This window comes from Ictidomys tridecemlineatus, chromosome 8, assembly GCF_052094955.1.
Source record: "Ictidomys tridecemlineatus isolate mIctTri1 chromosome 8, mIctTri1.hap1, whole genome shotgun sequence".
Classification (NCBI taxonomy): domain Eukaryota; kingdom Metazoa; phylum Chordata; class Mammalia; order Rodentia; family Sciuridae; genus Ictidomys; species Ictidomys tridecemlineatus.
This window is the reverse complement of record NC_135484.1, coordinates 106933026-106953956: the sequence shown is the minus strand read 5'-3', so window position 1 is coordinate 106953956 and position 20931 is coordinate 106933026.

Sequence of the window (20931 nt, the reverse complement as noted above, 5' to 3'; positions counted from 1 at the left end):
TGGGTGTGTCTCACCTTCCTGTTTCATCGAACTCAGTTTGAACCTGCTTCTGTTGAATGATTCTGACTGTCCCACTGTCTCTTTCAGCCATTTTAAGAGTCTCTCAGGAGGATGGGTGACAGGAGGACATGGTTCTACTCATAGGACTCTTAAAGGTCAGTAGGAAGACCAGCCTAAGATGCCAAGGCCCATGAGACAATAGGCAAACATATATAATTCAGTGCTACGTGGTGCTGACCTTACACTTTTCATTTTAGGGCAAGATTGTTCGGCGGCTTTCCACCTAGAAATCATATTTCCTGAACGGTGGGGCCCTCTCTCCCGAAGCCTCACAGGCTCCCCTTCGACGGTCACTCTTTGGTGCTCTTTCCCATGGGGCCTTGTGTGCCTGCTCTGTGGGGTGCTGGGTGGGCCACTCTGGGAGGAGGCGGGCAGCTGGGTGGGGGAGCTGGGGCTACGTGGCACGTACCCAGAATTCCTTTTCCATCTGCTCACTCCTCTGCCAGGGCTCTCCTGTGAAATGTCCAGTTGGGCTGTCCATCCAGGCACTCATTCCCATCATAGAACGCAGCTGGGGTGACACCAACTTGGCCACAGAAGGTGGTACCCAGGAAAGGAAGAACAAAACAGAGCAAGACACAGTGCCTCTCAAATGGTCCCAGTGAAGGTTTGTGGAGAGGGTGCAGGAAGAGAGCAAAGACATCAGTCTCGAATGAATCCTGTGAGTGAATGAAGGAAGGAAAGGAAGCCCAAGTGAGGACAAGCCTGCTCTCTGCCATGTGCCTCTGGCTGGCCTGATGGTGTCCCTGCTGCCCCACAGAGTGTGGCTTTGCCAGTCCCCAGGAAGCAGTTGCTCATAGATACCCAAGAAGCCAACTGCTCCACAAGAACAGGGGCTGTGGGGATGTGCCGGCGCATTCTCTGCTGTGCTGCGGTCTCTGCCTTGTAGGAGGCCGTTGACACACATAAAAGCAACGCACAAATATGGACCGTTTTGGTTTGGATACAAGTTGGCTCTGAAATCTCCTGTGTGAGACAGTGTAAGAATGTTCAGAGGAGATGACTGGATTAGGAGAGCTGTGACCTAATCAGTCCATCCTAGGGGCTGGGTGGTAACTGTCAACAGCTGGGGCATGACTGGAGGAGTTGGGTCACTGGAAGCTTGCCCTGGAAGGGTGCATCTGCCCTGGTGCCCCTTCTCTCTCTCTCCTTCCTGATCCTGCCATGCATTAAGAGCCTTCCTCCACTGGGCCCTTCTGCCATGGTGTGTTGCCTCACTTGGGCCCAGAGCAATGGAGTTGGCTGTCTATGGACTGAGACCTCTTGAAATGGTGAACCCCAAATAAACTTTCCCTCCCCAAAGTTGTTTTTGCCAGGCATTTTGGTCATAGCAATGAAAAAACTAACTAAAACACATAATATATAAAGATATGTTTATGTGTGTATATATATTACACACACACACACACTTGATCTCATTATTTGGCAATCTGTATTTGTGAGTTTGCACCTCACTAAATTTTATTTGCTCCCCCCCCCCCCCCCCGCAGTCAGTGTGGACACTTTGACACCCATGCTCAGACGTGGGCAGAGTGGTGAAAATCTGAGTCACCCAGTGGGCATTTTCCCAGTAAGGACAAACAAGATGACAACTCTCTTCTGCTCCAGCTCTTACACTGTAAACAAGGGTGAACTGTGGTCTACTTAGTGCCACATTTTTCACATTTTTGTGCTTTTAGTTGGTGATTTCACTATTTAAAATGGCCCCAAGCATAATGCCAGAGAGCTGTTTAGTGTTCTTAGCCAAAGAAGAGTGTGATGTGCCTGACAGAGAAAAAGAAGCTGTCTTTGTACAGAATCGCACTACAGCAAGGTTACCTGCTGATCAGTTAACAAACATGTGACCAGAGGCTCACAGCTGCCTAACCTTACGTTTCCCTGGAAGGAAGAATTCAGTATTTTCTATTCTAGTGTTTGCAGAGTTTACAGAATGTGCTCACCACAAATAACAAGAATCAGCTGTGTGTGTGTGTGTGTGTGTGTGTGTGTATGTGTATTTGTGTGTGTGTGTATGTGTATTTGTGTGTGTGTGTTTGTGTGTGTGTGTGTGTGTGTATTCTGCTTTTTATCACTTAGATTGGGGGCAGTAAACTTTCTTTTCTCTTTTCTTTTCCCTTTTCTCCTCCTCCTCCTTCTTCTTTTGGCTTGTAAACAACATAAATTTATTTCTCCCAGTTTGGAGGCTGGAAGTCCACCGTCAGATGCCAGCATGGCTGGGCTCTGGTCTAGGCCCTCTTCTGGTTTTATCCTCACATGGTGGAAACCAGAGAGACCAGTGAGCTTTCTCTGTAAAAGGCCAGATAGCAAGCAGTTTGGGTTTGTGAAAGGTGTGGTCTCTGTCACATCTACTGCACTCGGCTGATGAAGGCAGAAGCAGGTGTAGACCACATTTGAGCCACAGGCACAGCTGCATTCTAACAAAACTTTTCTCTTGCATGAATTAGCTCAGTTTTTACAACCATTCCCTTATTAATGAACAGAATATCTTGTGCACACATCTCTATTCATAGGTATGAGCATTTCTTTGGAGTAGGATTCTAGAATTGGAATTGCTAGGTGGAAGGATTAAAGGGCATGCACAATTTGAATATTGATACATTCTGAGAAGGCAAATAACAGTGTGTGTGTGGCAGAGGCCCCTAGTCTTCCTCTGTCCATAGAGCTCGGCTGCTTGTGAGAAGTAAGTGGACCATGCTCTCCTACGCTGCCCCAGAACAGGGCATCAGCATGTAAAATTCTCTTAAATAAAACTCACCGAAGTCCTTCTTCCCTACTGACCCATATCCCTTATCAAGGGTCGTCCTGGCTAGAGGGGCCAACAGCAGCCAATCCTAAAGAGAGTCTGGGTGAGAAGAAGCCTGGAAATGGGCCTGGTTTTGTGAAAATGGGAACCAGTGAGCCCTTGGTGCACCAGCTGTAGGGCAGAGCTCCCAACTCCTGTTCTCAGGGGACCTAGTTGACCCTGCTATGGGACCATGGAAAGTGACTGAGCCAGATGTTCACCCCAGGGCAGCAGAGGGCTGAGAAGGAAGGGCTGGAGTGAAGGAGCTGAGTGAAAGAGCAGGGACTCCTGCCCAGCTTCTGGCCAAGGACAAGGTGAGGCCAGAATTGGGAGGACTGCTCAGTGAGAGGCCAAGGTGGACGCAGAGGAAACTGGGGGTCAGGATGAGCAGATCAGATCCAAGTCTGAGCTGAAGGAGGGCAGCATAAGCTGCACCCAGCAAGGCTGCAGATGCACGCAGGCTGGATGGCCGGAAGCAGGACTGAACCCGAGGAAATGCAGAAGGTGAAGCTGGAGTGTGTCATGAGAAGGGAATAATATGGCAGTATCCAGGAAGGACAGCCAGGGAGAGGACGTTTCTTCCTTCCTGAAGAATACAAGCATTCAGGAGAGAGCATAAAGGGTGTCTGGCCCCCGTAGGAGAGGGGTAACACTGATCATGCCAGGATGCCCTGGGCTCTGGGCTGCAGGAATGAGTAGGCCTCCATCCCTGCTCGCTGGGTTCCTAGCGCACCAGAAGACACCAGCCCCCCAGCCTGGAGGTTTAGCACGTTGCTACAGGGGCTCTGGCAGACCAAGGCTCAGAGTAGAGGAACCAGAAAAGAGTTAAGAGTGGGCCATCCTAGGGGAGAGACTGGGACAAGTACCTGGAGAGATGTCGAGTCCCTTGGTTTGTTTTATTTATTTTAAGTAGACTTTATTTTCTAGAGGAGTTTTAGGGTCACAGAAAAACTGAGAGCAAAGTATGGAGAGTTCCCATACCCGACCCTCCCATCACAGTCTCCCCCACTATCCGCATCCTGCACTAGAGGGGTCCGTTTGTTACATCAAGGAACCCATGTGGACGTCATTATTATCCAAAGTTCATAGTTGACATTAGAGTTCACTATGGGTGCAGTACATTTCTGTGGGTTTTAACAAATGAATAATGATAGGTGTCCCCCATTATAATATCATACAAAGTTGTTCCCTGCCCTAAAAATCCTCTGTGATCTGCCTATTCATTCTCCCCTTCCTCCAACTCCTGAAAACCACTGTTCTTCCTGTGTCCACGTTTTCTTTCTTAGAACATCAGATAATTGGAATTGTAGTGTGTAGCCTTTTCAGACCGGCTTCTCTCACTAGTGATGTGCAATTAAAGTGCCTCCATGTCTTTTCAGAGCTTGAAAGCTCATTTACTTTTAGTGCTGAATACTATTATTCCATCATCTGGATATGCCACCGTTTATTGATCCATTCACCTACTGATGATACCTTGGTTGCTTCCAAGTCCTGGCAATTATGAATGAAGCTGTTATTGTGTGTGAGGGCTGGGGATGGAGCTCAGGGTAGAGCACTTGTGTAGCATGCACAAGGCCTTGCATAGATCCCCAGCAACACACACACACACACACACACACACACACATCCACATGCAGGTTATTGTGTGGCCATAACTTTTCAACTTACTGGAGTAGATAAAGATTTTTTAGAGGAGATAAAAGCCAAGCTGTCCTTGAAACAAGAGTACTGCATATGTTGGTGGTGGCGGGGCAGGGGGATGGAGGGTGAAAAAGAAAGAGAAGACTCTACAAGCAGCGAAATAGTATAGCAAAGTCTCTAGGTACAGGAGACTATAGGAGGTCTATAGCCAAAGGCAGGAGTTGGCACATAAACCATGCATGGCCTGGTCAGCTAGCCTGAGGAAGCAGCACTTCATCTTTATCTAACAAGGAGCCATTTGTGGGTATAGAGTAACAAGCTGTTCTGGCTTACCCAGGGTCTTTCTTGAATTTAAGAGTAAAAACCCCACATCCCAGGTAATAATCTTTCCACCTTAGGGCAAATCAGATGAGTGATCACCCTAATTTTAAGCAGGAGAGTGATATGGTCAGATTTGCTGCCTTTAAAAAAATTTATTCTGGAATAAGGTTAGAGTGCAAGAAAAGTTGCAAAGATAGTACAGAGAGCTCCAGTATACCTGCTATGGTCTAAAGGAGTCCCCTTGAGTTCATGTGTTGGATACTTTATCCCTAATGCATCGATGTTGGGAGGTGGGACCCAATGTCGGGTGTTCAGGTGATGAGGGCTCCGGCCACATGGATGGATTCATGCACTATGAGGAGGGCCAGCAGGAGTGGGTTCACCTTGTCCTGCTCTTCTGCCACATGGGAGCAGAGTTGTTCTCTTGTCCTTCTGCTTTCCACCATGTGAGGAAGCAGTAAGAAGGCCCAGGTCAGATACTGGCATCTTGATTCTGGACTTTCCATACTCCAGAACTATGAAAGAATAAGTGCTTGTTTTTAATAAATTATCCAGTCTCAGGAGGTATAGTCGCAAACCCCATAATCCCAGTGACTTGGGAGGTGGAGGCAGGTTCAAGGCCAGCCTGGGCAACTTAGTGAGCCTTGTCTCAAAATAAAATAAAAAGGACTATGGATATAGCTTAGTGGTAGAGAGCCCCAGGGTTCAATCCCTACTACTGAAATGAATCAATTAATGAATTGATGAGGGTGTTCTGTGATAGTAGCACAAAACAAACCAAGACAACCCTCCTCACCTAATTTCCTCCACTGTGAACATCTTACACAGAGACGGCACATTTGGTAGCAGTAAAGTGAGAATACAGGTACATTGTTATTAAGTAGGCTTCAGAATTTTGTAATTTTCCTAGTTTTGATACTGATGTCGTCTGTCTTTTCTAGGGTCCGATCCAGGATGATACATGTAGCAGATTTGTTTTCAGAAAGATGAATGGAGCCCAGGGTGTGGAGAATGGACTGGAGGCTGGTGACCTGAGCAGAAGTTGTCACAGAAGCCTGGTTGGGAGCTGCTGAGGGCAGGACTTAGAACTTTTGTGGAAGGGGAGAGAAGCGGGAGGACAGTGGGCTGGAAAGGCGAAAGAGGTAGACTCAAGAGGTGGAATCCAAGACCGATACTTGATGATGAATCTGTCAATCAAGTGAAGTCCAAGTGTTAGGAAGCCTGGCTTTCTCCTGCATTTATCCAACCATCTTTGCAACAAATAATAATGGAGCAGCTTCCAGGCAGCAGGACTGATGTTCCCAGGACACATGGCTGTGGGTTCCACCTGCCACCCTCGGACATCCCCATCGCCAGCCTTGGTTTTCCCATTACACAGCCCCCACCGGCTGGCACTGCCTGTGAATATGCTAAAACAAACCGCCACTCCGGAACCGCCCAACACTAAAAGAATTTTCACAGCCTGTTCTGATTGCTGCCAAGAATATATATTACCAATTTCCAGTGGAAGCTCGAATGTCCATTTGTAATAACCTGGCTCCTGAGCACGAATCCGAGGGGGTCACCCGTCGGGACTCCACCTAGATGGGCTGATTGCCTGGCTGCCCGCTGGGAGGTGTGCAGGGGGAAGCGCCCTAGAGCCTGAGACCCACCGGGTCTAGATGTGCACTCCTTGGGTTGCAGCCCAGGGCTAAGGAAAAAAAAAATCCAGAGAAACTCTGGTTGGCATGTTCCTAGCCCAGATGGAAGAGAAATAGGACAAACTCCGAAAGGGCTCCAAAACCAACACACGAGAAGCACTTGTTGCCAGCAAATCCGAGGTATGTTGGCGTGTGCAGCAGAAGAGAAATGCATTCGCCCTGTTGGAAAGGGGAAAGACAAGACGACGACGGCTGCTGAGGGCGAGCGGGGTGCTCCCTGCCAACTGCGAACCGCCAGCTCTGTGAAGCACGGCGGCTTCCAAAAGACCAAGTGGGGTTGGCACGAGCCAGGAGGAAGGGGCGCAGACAGCCAGGCGACAGGCATCTTGCGATGGAGGGCTCGTGGCACGTCGGCCTGCCTCCCCTCCTCCGGCCCTCAGCCACTCAGCCCGCCTTTAGGGGAGTCGCTCTGTTCCCCAGCCCTTCTTGCTCCCCATCTTACCCACCCCATTTCCCCTCACCTGAAAGAGCTTCTCCCCATCCTGCTTATTTACACCCTACCCATCGTTGTGGGCCTTTGGTTGCCTAGGAGATCCATTCTGCATATCCTGCTATATGGTAGGGGCACTATTTATGGCCAATGTCAGAGTCTGGCCCTCCTGGACATTTTATGGGCTTGAAGATATTCTTGATTAAACTCACCTTTTTTTCTTAAATGAACAAGAATGAACTCTACTGTTTGTAAACACTCTGTCTTGGTTCAGGCTGCTATAACAAGGTGCTCTGGGCAGGACGGCTTAAAAGCGACTCATGGCTCTGGGGACTGAGAAGGCCAAGATCAGGGTGCTAGCCAAGTCAGCATCTGGGGAAGACTGGTTTTCTGGTTCGTAGATTAGATGGCTAGTTTCTCATTCTACATTCACATGAGTGGGGTGGGGGTAGGGGGAGAAAAAGACCTTGGCTCTCCCATCTCTTATTATAAGGGCACTAATCCTCTTCGGGAGGGCCCCACCCTCATGACCTCATTACTTCCCAAAGTGCCCACCTGCAAATACTATCCCATGGGGGATTAAGCTTCAACATACAACTTTTAGGAGGACACAGTCAACCAATAGTGCCATGCTTCAAGAGTGGCCGAAGACATGACTTTGCGACATGCTGTCTTGGGAGAACTTCAGGTTCTGCCATGTCCCCCACTTAACATTAGAGAGTCTGTTGCCTGCAAGTATCTGCCGTGCCTGGCCTCCCCTCTGGGTTGGAAAATCTCTGAAGGTTACACTCTTATCTTTTCTTCTTTTTTGTCTTGTTCACATCCTAGCTGCGTAGGCTTGCAGATCCCACCACTGGAAAGAGATTGAGAGTGTCTTGGCCAATTTGTCTGTTGTTTTAGATCAGCGCCTCTCATGAGCTTGCAGTCAGTGTCTGTGGTTGGAGTCATCTTGAAAGCTCCTTCACCATCACGTCTGGGAGGTGAGTTGGGAAATTTGAATGGCTGGGCTCCCTCAGGTACCTCTCTAGCAGGTGGCTTCACGGTAGCCTCAATCCCACACAGTGACTTAGGACTTCAAAAGTACACATCCTGAGCAGGCACCAAGCCTTGCCTTGGAGGTCACACAGGGTTGCCCCGCCACACTTTGCCCTTCGACTAGTTAGAAGTGAGTCACGGAGGAGGAGGAGGAGTCATGGGAAGGGAACTGGGCATCACCTCTCTATGGAACGAGTGCAAAAAATGTGGGGCAGGATTTTAAACTTCAAGGCCCCAAGTTCCAGAGGGTGAAGTGATTTTCCTCAAGTTACAAGGTCAATGGTTTAGCAGGATCAGGATTAGAATAGAATACCCATTAGTTAGTTCACTGTCCCCTTCATGACTACCATTGGAGATGGAGGGTAGGGAGGGAGGGGCATGGATAAGGGATTCTGATTTGGCAGATTTTCCTTAGGGTCTTACCTAATTTTTAAGTTATTACAAATCTTTTGGGGAAGGACTGAGAATTGCTAAAGAAATAAGCAGACAAAGACACTTTTAACGAATGACTGCTGGTAATATTGACAGCAATATCCCTTTATGTTTGTAGAACATTTCGTATAGACACACATTGAGTAACTTGTCAAAGATCATACAACAAATTGGGCCAGGAAAAAAAAAAATCAAAACCAGAACCAAAGTGTCCTTTGTATTAGTCAGCTTTCTGTTGCTGTAATAAATACCTGAGATAAATCAGTGAACAAAGAGAAAAGACTGTTTGGGCTCACCGTTTGGGAGGTTTCAGTCCACGTTGGTTTGGGACCATAACTTTAGGCCTCTGGGAAGGGGGCAGCACATCTCAAGGGCATATGTGGCATAACAAAAATTGTTCACTTCATGGTCAGGATATGTGTGTATGCACGAGAGAGAGAGAGAGAGAGAGAGAGAGAGAGAGAGAGAGAGAGAGAGAGAGAGAGAGAGGTGGGCAGACTGGGGTCCTATAATCCCCTTCACGGGCATGTTCGCAATAATCTAAAACCTTCTAAAACTAAGTTCCACCTCTTAGAGGTTCCACCATCCCCAACAGTTTCATGGTCTGGGGAACAAACCTTCAACACATGGGCCTTTGGGGTACACTTACATCCCAGCACAGCATCCTTATTCCTGATTCCTCTGTTCGGATGTGTTAGTATAACTTACTCCCTGGCTCATTCATTTGCTCTAGGAGAATATTCCCATTTCATCTTTCAAACAGCAGTGCTGTACCCAGGATTGGCTCCTGGGCAGGAGATCGTCGGGTGCAGCTTCCCCAGGTCACAGATGCAGAAGCCAAGGCAGGAGGGGCTGATGGGATATTGGCTAAGTCTTTGATGGGTGACATTCCAACCAGAGCTCTTCAAATAAAATCTAGTTTTGTTTTTCTCCTTACCTGGCATTCCTGTGTGTTTCTGAAATGAAAAGCAAACTGTTTTTTATTTTTATTTTTTGGGGGGTACTAGGGATTAAACTCAGGGGCACTCAACCACTGAGCCACATCCTCAGCCCTATTTTGTATTTTATTTAGAGACAGGGTCTCGCTGAGTTGCTTAGTACCTCGCTTTTGCTGAGGCTGGCTTTGAACTCATTATCCTCCTGTCTCAGCCTCCCGGGCCGCTGGGATTATAGTGTGTGCCACCGCACCTGGCTCAAACTGTTTTTAAGAAAGTGGCTTAGATTTAATCACCCAATTGGTTTGCTCCCCACATAGACCTTGGAAGGTGTATTACTTTAGGCAGCATCTCAAAACGGTCAACATACAATTATTGAGCACTGTCTATTTACCCAGTGTTGATATGGATATTAGATATGGATGATTCGGAATGTAAAATCCTGGTTTATATCAAGTGCAGAGTGCAGGTTCCTGGCTTCCAATCACTTTATGAAGTATCAAACCACACAGAGTGTGCCATTTGACCAAACACAGATCACATGGATGGCACCAAGCGGCCTAATTTCAAAGAACTCGCACCTTAACCAGCACTTTCTAGGAAAAACAAATAATTAACAGTAGTGTGCTTTTATTGAAACACACACACACACACAGACACACACACAAGACGGCAGTCAACTTAAGCACTAGTGAGAAATCTGAAATGTGTGGGAGATTTCTAATTAAAAATATTATTTCCTGAAAACTCAAATGGAATCTCCTTTCCTTGCTTCTCTTCCCCCCTTGGCCACAAAAACGAACTCTGCAAGAAATGTGAACTTTATTATGAGAACGAACAGGCTAACTTTCTAAACCTTCCAGGCTGCCCGAGGACACGTGGCAACGACAACTTGGAAAACACCTCTCTTTACACACGGATCCATTCACATGTGTCAGGCTCCGTCCATCATCTGGCCTGAGTTGAGCCTCAACAGAATCTGACAGCAGGGGGGAATGTCTGGTGAGTCAGAGCCACGTCGATTAAAATCACCGATTGGGTCTTCTGCTCCCACCACCAGACTAATCCACACTCCAGCTTTGTCTCTCATACATCCTCCACGGCTTTTCCCAGCCAAGGCTTCAATGACTCAAGTTCCACCATGTTCCCTGGAGGGGTTTTTACTGCAGCCAAATAGAACGAATTCACCATTTGGAATTTTTTTTGCTTTTTATTGAATCTAATTTTTCCTTTCCTTCGTTTCCTCCTGTCATGTTCCTGCCCGGATCCCTTCAGACCACCCACCGTGCCTGCTCCTCAAATGTGCAGAACACTAGTTCCCAACATTATTTGGCCTGTGACACACTTTCGAACAGCCCTCAGAGCTGCAGCACCCAGACACTGGGGCCTGTCCCTTAGATCTTGATGCGTTCCAGGCTGGGCCATCTGTCTAACCACAGCTTTGATCCTCTGACACACATGAACACCATCACACCTCTTTCTGCCAGGGTCCCACCGTTTCAACTCTCAAACTCACTGGGCTCTGTTTAGTACAGTGAAGTAGGAAAAATGCAGAATGTGGCAAAATGGGAAGAACATCTTCAAGATGCATGCAAAAGTCAGGCTGCCTCACTTGAGAATCGCTGTCAAACAAGGATCTAAAGGAAGTGAAACTTCTAACTCATTTACTTTTTTTTTTCTTTTTTTATACCAGGGATGGAACTCAGGGTCACTTAACCACTGAGCCACATCCCCAGCCCCTTTTTTATGTTTTATTTAGAGACAGGATCTTGCTGAGTTGCTTAGGACCTTGCTAAGTTGCTGAGGCTGGCTTTGAACTCAACTATCCTCCTGCCTCAGCCTCCTGAGCCGCTGGGATTACAGGCTCATTACTTTTTCCCCCTTAGGCAATTTTATTCTTTCTTGTTATTTATTTACTTATTGGTGCTGGGGATTGAACCCAGGACCTTGTGCATGCAAGGCCAGCACTCTACCAACTGAGCTATATCCCCAGCCCCAGTTTTATTCTTTCTTTAACCATTCTTGCTAACTCATTTTGAAATGCCATGACCATTTTCCAAGTCCTCCTTCAAAACCTTAAGTCGGAAGAAACCATGTCTAATTGTAGATGAACCAAATCCTTCAGATACTTAACTCAATCATAAAGTGGGAATAGTAGAAATTAGCTTTGTAATAATGTTTGCCATTTACTGATAAATTACCAAAATATACATCATCTCATTTAATCCCAAGAGTTAGTGTGTCCACTGCCAGAAAAGGGAGACTAGGAGGTGCTAAATGACTCGTGAAAGTGAGAGGCCTGGAATTTATGTTCAGAGGCCCTGGGCAGCCATCATTGTGTCCTGCTTTCTGAACTCAAGCGTCTTAGAATGATCCAGATGAAGGTCAAGTGGGAGGAGGTGGGCAGGGACCGGACCTGCAGAGGGGCAGTTTGGCTTGCTGGCCTCCACCTGTGCTTCACCACCTTGCACGTGGGAAAATGGGTGTCAGCCCCGTTTTCAGGTCAGTGACTGTTCCTAAATTTCCTGTTCGGGTCACTGTCATGGATGTCACAAGCCTGCATGGGTGGGGGCTAAGTGATCAGGAGCCCGCAGTCAGTAATTAGGACTTCACTGTGGGGAAGGGACAGACTGGGTCTCCGAGGGATTGTGAGACACTGATGTTTGGGATTTGTTTCTGCTTCTAAAAACGATGGCCGTGGCTCATTGGTCACTGAGGCTGGTGCGTTTATGGTGGTCATCCAGAGGGGCCACCCTGGGGTCCTGCTAGAAGAGCTCTGATGGTGGGCTGCTGCCCAGGATAGTTCTTTTCAGAACTCTGTCATCTGTGCTATGATTCCCTAATCCACTCGATGGACACATTAATGTCCCTTCTCTCCCTTTCTCAGAGGGTGTTGCCACCAAATGACAGGAACCCACCCTGCTATTCTTTCTGCTTTTCCCTGAGGCGGGGGGCGTGATATCCCCCCACCAGCAGGAATGGCGCACCCCCTGCAGCACAAGCTCCCCCTCAAGCCCTGGCTCTCCGGCAGGTGTGGGAGGCCAGTTCCCAGGGGCTGCCCCGCCCCAGCACTCTCCCAGGCACCTGCTTCTCACACACCTTACCCTGAGCTTCTAGATCCACACCTCCCACCTTGGTGCCCACGAAGGCACACTGGCTCTGTACATGGGCCCCATTATTAGTTCTGGAAAGTTCTCTGTTGCTGTACATTTCCTCCCACCCATTCCATCTTTCCTCACTTTTTGAAACACATAGTGGACCTTCTCAGACTCTCTGTCATGGCATTAATCTCTTTTGTTTTCCTCTTTGTTGCCTCTCTGGGCTACATTCTGGTTCTGTCCTCAGTCCTCAGAGTCAGTCTCTCTCTCTCTCTCTCTCTCTCTCTCTCTCTCTCTCTCGTACATTTTTCTGTTAAACACATCCACTGAGCTCTTAATTTCCACTTCATTTCTAGACTTCAAGTTTCTAGAAGTTCTGTTTCATTCTTTTACAAATATGCGTACACTTTTACTCACATCTTAAAGATGCTTTTCCATTGGTTGAAAACAGAGTCTACATTTGATAATGCCCAAATCAGAAGTCTTTGCCAGTGAGTTCTGCTGTCACTTTTGCTCGATTTCCACATCGGTAAAATGGGAATAACGTCAACTACTTTGTGTAGTTCTTGTAAGGATTAGATGTTACAAAGCACCTAGCTCAGAAGCTCCGTTTCTACGGGGACATGTTTAATAAGTAGCAATCATGATCACTGAGGTTATCACTATGAGAGAATCCTATACAAACTTTCTCCAAGAACCAGAGCCAAAAAATTAGAAGTGAAAGAGAAAAAGATGAAGCTGGATGGAAACAGAGGGTCAGAACCTCTTTGCTCTCTCAATGACAGGCTGTTCTGTGAGGGACACTGTCCCATGCATCTGTCTTCGACACACTTGTGGGGTCCAAGTTGGGTGCAGTGACATCAAGTCCAACTCAGCAGGAGGCATGGAAGCCAGGTTTCCTGGAGTCAGGAAAGAATGGCTGAGACACTGGGCAGGAGCTGCAGACCCTGAACAATGCGGGGACAGGAGAGGAGGAAGGAGACAGAGCAGAGCACCTGCCTCAGCGGTCAGCGGCCACCCAGATGCTGACAGCAGGGGTTGGCAGGGCAAGGACAGCCTGAGACGTAAAGGTGGGAGCAAAGACCAGGACAACTGATGGACTATGGGAGTGTGACCCAGCCGAGGCCAATTGGGTTGCCAGCCACTTTGGTGGCAGTGGGAGCCAGGCCTCTGCAGTCCATCTAGAAAGCCATCTGTGGGTTGTCTTTATCTTCTTTGTCCTGCAAGCCTTGAGTCCTTCGGTTTTTCTTGTCAACAGTCCCTTGATCTCTCTGAGACTGTCTCTCAGTCTGTTGATGCCACCTTCACGGACACCAGCCTGCACCCCATGAAGGGCTGTGTGAGGCCCTAGCCAGGCTCTGGGTCCCCACACGGTGCTACTCCCCCAGGTCAGGCCTGCCTCTTCAAGAGGATGCTCAGCCCACTGGGGGGCAGTAACTATGTCTCCTAGGTCCCCTAGAGCCCTGGTACAGTCTGCTGGGACCAGAATCAGCCGTCCTGCTGTCTGTCTGGCCCAGAAACCCCCCGCTCTCCCAGCTCCTTCTCCCCTGGGGACTGCCTGGCAGGGGAAGCCTCTCAGCCAGAGGCAGCCTGGCTGGGGTCCCTTTGTGCTGGAGCGTCTCCCTCACATGTCACACCATGGTTTCTGGGAGCTGGTCTATGGACAGTGCGTTTACATCGCAGTCTCTTCTGGGCCTTCCTTACCTCCTCCTCCTCCTCTTTCTCTTTGATGGTCTGAGTCCAGGGATCCACACGTGGTTCCTTTGGCATTGATTGTTTTTTATTTTTTCCTGGCCGGCGGAGGGTTCCAGCTTCCAGGAAGGCTGTCCCAGTGGTGTGTGGGAGTCAGGCCGACCAGGGGGCCTGCCTGTGGTCAGGCTGTCTGCGCCCTACTCCTGGACACTGTTGGCTTTGACTCACCTCTTGTTCCAGAGTGAGTTATTCTTGCCTTGACCAGCCACACCATGTGGGAAGAAATCGTGGAGAATTCCACAGCTCCTAGTTAGCTCCAAGGACACTTCAAGGGGACTTAGACGTGACATAGGACAAGATGCCCTTACTACCAGGCCAGCCTCAGCTCCTGTCCCTTCTCTCCCCCTCCCCACGATTCTCCCACCTCTGGACCAGTGTGGGTAGAATAAGCAGAGGGACCTGAGACCCCTCCTGGGAGGCCAAGGGAAGGAGAAGACTGGACCCTGGGGGAGGGGAGCAAAGGACCAAGGTGCCATGGAGCCAGGAGGGGAGAGAGGGGCCTTTCCACAGCCCGTGGGTTCCATAGGGGAAGATGACAAGGTTCACAGACTGCCTGACTGCTGGTCACAAGGCTGGTCCAACCCCATTAGTGTCACAGTCTATCATTACATGTTTTCCATCCCACATTTTGTCCCCAAACACTGGGGATCTCAACATGTCCCCAAACAACGCAAAGTCCAACAGCTCTGACCGTTTCTGACCTCGGTCTCCCACATGGTGCCTGATTTTCCCAGATGAGAAGGGATTTGAAATTGCACTTCTAGATCCCTTGACTATGTCCTTACCTCACACAGAGGGGTCTGAAGGATTCTCTTGAGGGTCCCTGTCCAGGCTCCAAGCTTGCTCATCCCACATGGCTAATTTCTTGGTCAACCCTTAGATGTCAGCATGCCTGACTATTTGGTGAAGCATTATTCCAGGTGTGCCCGAGAGGGTATTTCTGGACGAGATTTATCATTGGAATTGAGAAACTGAGTAAAGCGATTGCCCTCCCTAATGGGAGTGGCCTTGTTCAATCAGCTGAAGGTCTGAATAGAACAGAAGGGCCGAGGAAGAGGCTCCTCATACCTGACTGCTTAGAACTGAGACATCAGCCTTCACCGATCTCTGGACTTGAACTGAAACCCTTCCGGGGTCTCCAGCCGTATCACTTTTATATTGAAACTTACGTCATCTGCTCTCCTGGGTCTCCAGTTTGATGACTGTCGATCTTGGAACCTGCCAGTCTGTGAAAGCACATGAGATGATTTCTTCTAATAAATCATCATCTATTCTAAAATAAATATCCATGAGTGCACATCAACATGAAGAAATGATGGAATGAATAGACACTGGGGGAAAAGAGGCAAATCTGCAGAAGAACTCCAAATCATACAGACGCTCCTTCCTGGAGGGACTTTGTCTCTCCCTCAGCTGGCCATGGGCTGCATATGGTGACTGGCTCCCAAAGAGTGTAGAGGGGAGGGCTCACTGCAGTAGAGACACCTGGAAACCACGCCCAAGGCCTGATGATCAGGGTGGCTTCACCAGAGAGGTTGTGTTGGTGGCTGGACCCCTTAGTGTGACACCATGAGAAGGGTACTTCACTTCTCTGTTGTCCCCCTAAACCACCCTCCCGTCTATTCGTGAGAAAACATCACATCCAGTTGCGTGTGTGTGTGTGTGTGTGTGTGTGTGTGGTGTGTATGTGTGCGTGAATCCAAGGGTGTGCTACCATTTAGCTATACTCACATCCCTTCTTATTTTTTTTTATTTTGTGACAGGATCTTGCTAAATTGCTGAGGCTGACCTCCAGCTTGCACTCCTCCTGCCTCAGCCTTCAATTAGCTAGGGTTACAGGCATATGTCACAGTTCCTAGCCAATGGGGGACCATTTTGCCAAATATCTGGCCAGTACTCTTCAAAAGTGTCAAGGTCATCCAAACAAAGAAAGATGAAGAAATGGTCAAAGCTAGAAGAGCCACAGGAGACAGGATGACTAAGTGAAATGTGATATTCTGGATGGGATCCTGGAACAGAAAAGAACATTAGTGAAAAATCTGGTGAAATCCAAAGCCTGGCTCTTACTTATAGTAATGTACCAACGTTTCTTCATCTAGACAATTGCACCACAGAAATGAAACACCATAGCATTAGGGGAAGCTGGGACTGGCTAAGAGGCATACAGGAATGCCACACTACCTTTGCAGATTTTTGGTGAGCCTAAAATTATTCCAAAATGAAGAGTTCATTTAAAAAGATAAGGTAGGCTAAACTAGAATCTTTCTTTTCTGGGTATGTGTTGTATTACACAATCAATATATGAATACAATCTCATCCCACAAGATTCAAATAAAATGGACAGAACAGAATCTGGAACTTCCATCTCTTCTTATACCTCTGTCTTTCTCATGCCACCTCAGAGCCAGTAATGGTCAGCAAGGCTCCAGCCTGAAAACAATGTTCTAGAAATACTGTACCAAGCCCCAGTGACTGAACTCAACCTTCTTGACAACCCATGGAGACAGGCACTGCTAGACCCTTTCTACACATGGAGAAACTGAGGCACATGGAGATGTAGGAGGTTGGCCAGGTTAGGTAGAAAGGGGCCGAGCTGAAATAAGAAGCTCTGGCACCAGCATCCTGCTTTAACCACCCAGAGAGGAGGCAAGCACTTCTGTTGTTTGGGCACAACCCTTGCACACGCACTTGCATGCCCTTGTGTGCGCATACACACACCATTTTATTGCAATCAACATCCACGTCGTGCTCCCCAGAGGATAGTTGGCAAGGTCCAGAGACATTTCTGGTTGTTACAACTGGGAAGGGAGATGCTACTGGCGTTGGGTGGGCAGAGGCCAGGGAAGCCCCCCCAACACCTAGGGCAGCCCTTAACAGCACAGAATCATCCAACTGTAACTGTCAATAGGGCCGAGATTGAAAAACCCTGCTTATGGTCTCCTGTGGCAAAACTAGAAGGTTCCTAAGGTCCTACCAGCTCTGATACGCCACAGGGACGTGTCCCTCAGGCCCTGCCCCTCTCTTCTCTGAGACCCAGCATCTCCTGGCTCTCTCTGCTCTGTCTGATTTCTGTCCCTTCCTGCCAGGCCCTCGAATCATGCTTGTGGCACTTCATCTTAGCTCTCCCTTCACCCTGGAAGGACCTCATGTTTCCTCAGCTGAATTCCAAGTCCTTGGAGAGCAACAGCAGCATCCCATTTCTGTGTTATCCCGAGGTCCCGCACACTACTCATGGGATTGAATCAGAAAATGACAAACTCCTGTTCCTAAAGAAGTCTGGCCGTTCAAGGCCGTATTTTATCCCAGGGGCTGTCGGGAGACTTCACAGTGGAATCCCGTGGAGAACTCGAAGTGAACATGAACATCCCCGCCCCGTCTCAGATGCCAACTCGGTCACAATTTCTAGGGTAAATTCTGCACACCTACATTGTTGAAAAGTTCCCCTGGTGAGTCTAGTGCCCAATCAGGGGGACAAACTTGGTGCAAGTCAGGTACCGCTGCATACATGTCATGAGCATCTGAACTGATTCTTGCAGTTCTTAAGATGGTCCCTGGTGATAAATTCACAACGAAGGATGGGTCATGTCCAACATTTATTTTCTAATCCAGGGCTTCGTTCGCTGTAATGTGCTCATGAATCACCTGGGACTGTGTTAAAAATGCAGATTTGGAGCCAGGTGTGGTGGCCATGTCTATAATCCCAGTGGCTCCAGAGGCTGAGGCAGGAGGATCAGAGTTCAAAGCCAGCCTCAGCAAAAGGGAGGCGGTAAGCAACTCAGTGAGACCCTGTCTCTAAATCAAACAAAAAAATAGAGCTGAGAATGTGGCTCAGTGGTTGAGTGCCCCTGAGTTCAAGAGCAGAATGTTTAGAAAAGTAGCCAAGGGAAACTGGAGAAAGAGTCAGAGTTGCTATTGTTGAGTTCAATCTCCCCCAAAATGCAGATTTGGATTCAGTATTTCTAGAGCAGGACTGGAACCCCTGCTTTCTCACAGATTTCCGGGAGATGCTGATGCCAATGGTCCGGGGACCACACTTTGAGCAGCAAGACTTGAAATCCTGTTTCAGTTGCTAGAGGCTTTCGGGCTGTTTCCCACGCTGAAGCTCTGAAATGTTTGCTCTTTAGTCAAGCATCCAGTCACCTTCTTGGAAAACAGCTCAAGTACCTCTGAACTGAAACAAAAATGGCAAATGTTTACTGGAAGTAACAAACAAAAATCTCCAAGCAATAAGGCAGAGGTGTGTGAGAACCCCCACAGCTTGAAAATGTACAACCAAACCCTGGGAACTTGAGGGCCCCTTGCAGTTTTAACAGGTCTGATTTGATGTCCATTAGAATGTCAGCTAAGATCCATCAAGGGCGCAATTTCCTCCCACAGACCTGGGACCTCATTTTTGCAGCCCCAGCCACGCTCTGTTCTCCATCAGTGGGATTTACGCATATGGAACCGAGTGTGGAATTGGGCCCATTACATTTAACTTCCTATATCTGACATATTTAATACCTACTTTTCAAATAAATGAAATCCCTGTTTACTACTGGCCTAGAAGGTGCGATCGGTGAAGGGATTTTTCATGGGCAGTTCTGCCCGCACAGGGCAGCTCTGTCCAAACTCAGCAGACTCTCAAAGAGGGTGCAGTGACCAGGGTCTCCCAGAAATGGTGGGACAAGGTTATAGAACAAATAGAACAACTTTTATAAATCAATGGACAATTGCATTGTCAAAAAGACTCTCTAAAAGAACTGCTTTGTGCGCAGAGCTACAATCATACCTAGAAATGTATGTGTCTCCGAATTGAGGTGGGAGAAGCTTCCAGAAGGCCCTGGATCTAAGCACCTACTTTCATTGTGCCACTCTGGAGGGACTCATGAATCTTGAGTTTGGAAAGTAAAGTGGTCGACAGTCTTACACACTCCACTTTTATGGGTCAGGTACGTGGCTATGTGTCAGGGTAGACACTCCAGAGGGTTCCAAGGCTGGACCAGAGCTGGATCCCCAGGAACCTGAGCTTTCTGGGGAGAAAAGGTGACCTCCCCATGCCCTGACCCTACCCCCAAGCGCTCATTAGCAGGAGTTTCTATGCATAGGGGCTCTTGGTTTGGGCTAATGGGGAAGTGGTATGTCCATGAGTCAAGGGGTAACTACAGAAGGGACAGTGTGTGTTTCCTAGTCTCAATGGAGAGAGAGAGGAAGAAGCCCTTTTCCAAGACCTGCTCTGAGTTTCCGACTCCCAAGCACTGCTGCTGTGCGGCCCCGGGGCAGAGGATGGCAGTGGGGGTCAGCCATTCTTCCCTCTAGTCAAGACTCTCTGGCCTCAGAGCCAGTGTCTGGGCCCAGGGGAGGCAAGCGCCGGTGGGAGTTCCCCCTGAGCATGCAGAGGGGCTGTGTGCAAACAGAATTCCACCCTCTGTCGAGGTTGTTACCCTCCCAAGCCCTGCACTACCCACCAGAGCTCCCAAGAGCAGAATATTTAGAAAAGTAGCCAAGGGAAACTGGAGAAAGAGTCAGAGTTGCTATTGTTGAGTTTTTTTTTTTTTTTTTTGATAAATGTCTTCAAAATCTCAGTTCAAGTTCGGGGCTCAGCTTATCTGTCAGCCAGGCTGGCTCTCACACCCTCACTCGGGCTCTGCTGAGCCCTAACCAAGGGGATGTCAGCATTTAGGGCTGTCCCCGTGCAGCAGAGCCCTCCGAGCGGCGGCGGAGACTGGGAGGACAGAGTGCAGCAGGGCTTCCCTGTGCCCCCCGCCCTCCTCCACCGACACAATAACAAACAGCCCTGTGAAAAGCACTTACATTTATGAACTGTTTATAAATTTACTGACATTGATTTATGACCTTGGCTGGACCTGATGTTAGTCTCTTTAGGGGTATTTCTTTCTTTCTTTCTTTTAAGTGTTAATGTTACGGTTCACATTCTCAATATAGCCACATGCCAGGAACTACCCCTGGAAGACAGCTGGGAGCCCCACCAATGACCCATGGGCAGGAATGGAGATTTGATTTATGCCTGGGGCTGAGGCCCACGGGGAAAGGCGATTCTGGTTGGTTCAGGGACAGGCTGTTGCTCCAAAAGGAGACCCCGAAGAAGAGATCATCAGCTCCGAAAGGCAGAGGGGAGGAGCAGGAAGAGGACAGATAGGATTTGCAGCTGTATGGCCCTCACTGTCCCCTGGCCCAGTGGCTGCTGCAAGTCCTTATGGGGCAGTGTTCCTGAACTTGCGGAGTGAGCCTCTGTCACAGTGGTGTTCATCAGGGAGGGGGAGAAGCACCCTGTGGAGTCTGCCCATGTGGGGTGCCTGGTCCTGGGGAACTTTCCTAGCCCGTGGTCAGCAGTGGTTTTCTTCATAACTTACTAACCAGTTTTATACAAGGTCTGGAATGGAAAGTTGCCACTGGCCTCTCTGAAAAAGGTGTGGCCAGTGTCACCACACTGCGTCCAGACTTTCCCTGGCTATGCAAACACTATGGAAGAAATTAGAGGCCAGCAAGAAGGGACGGTCCCCCCCAACACCACAATTCTTCTAGCCTGTCCACACATACCAAGAAATAAACTTTCATTGTGCCACTGACTTTATTTTTTTCTGTCTCCTTACATCTGCTAAGAAAGAAGGTAGTCACCGTTTATTGGATGCTTTTGGTTGTCAAGAGCTGGGCAGGACTTCTCTCGTGTCGCATCTCACATAATCCCCTGAAGTGGGTACAGTTATTCCTATTTACAGTCAAAGAAACTGAGGCTCACAGAGGT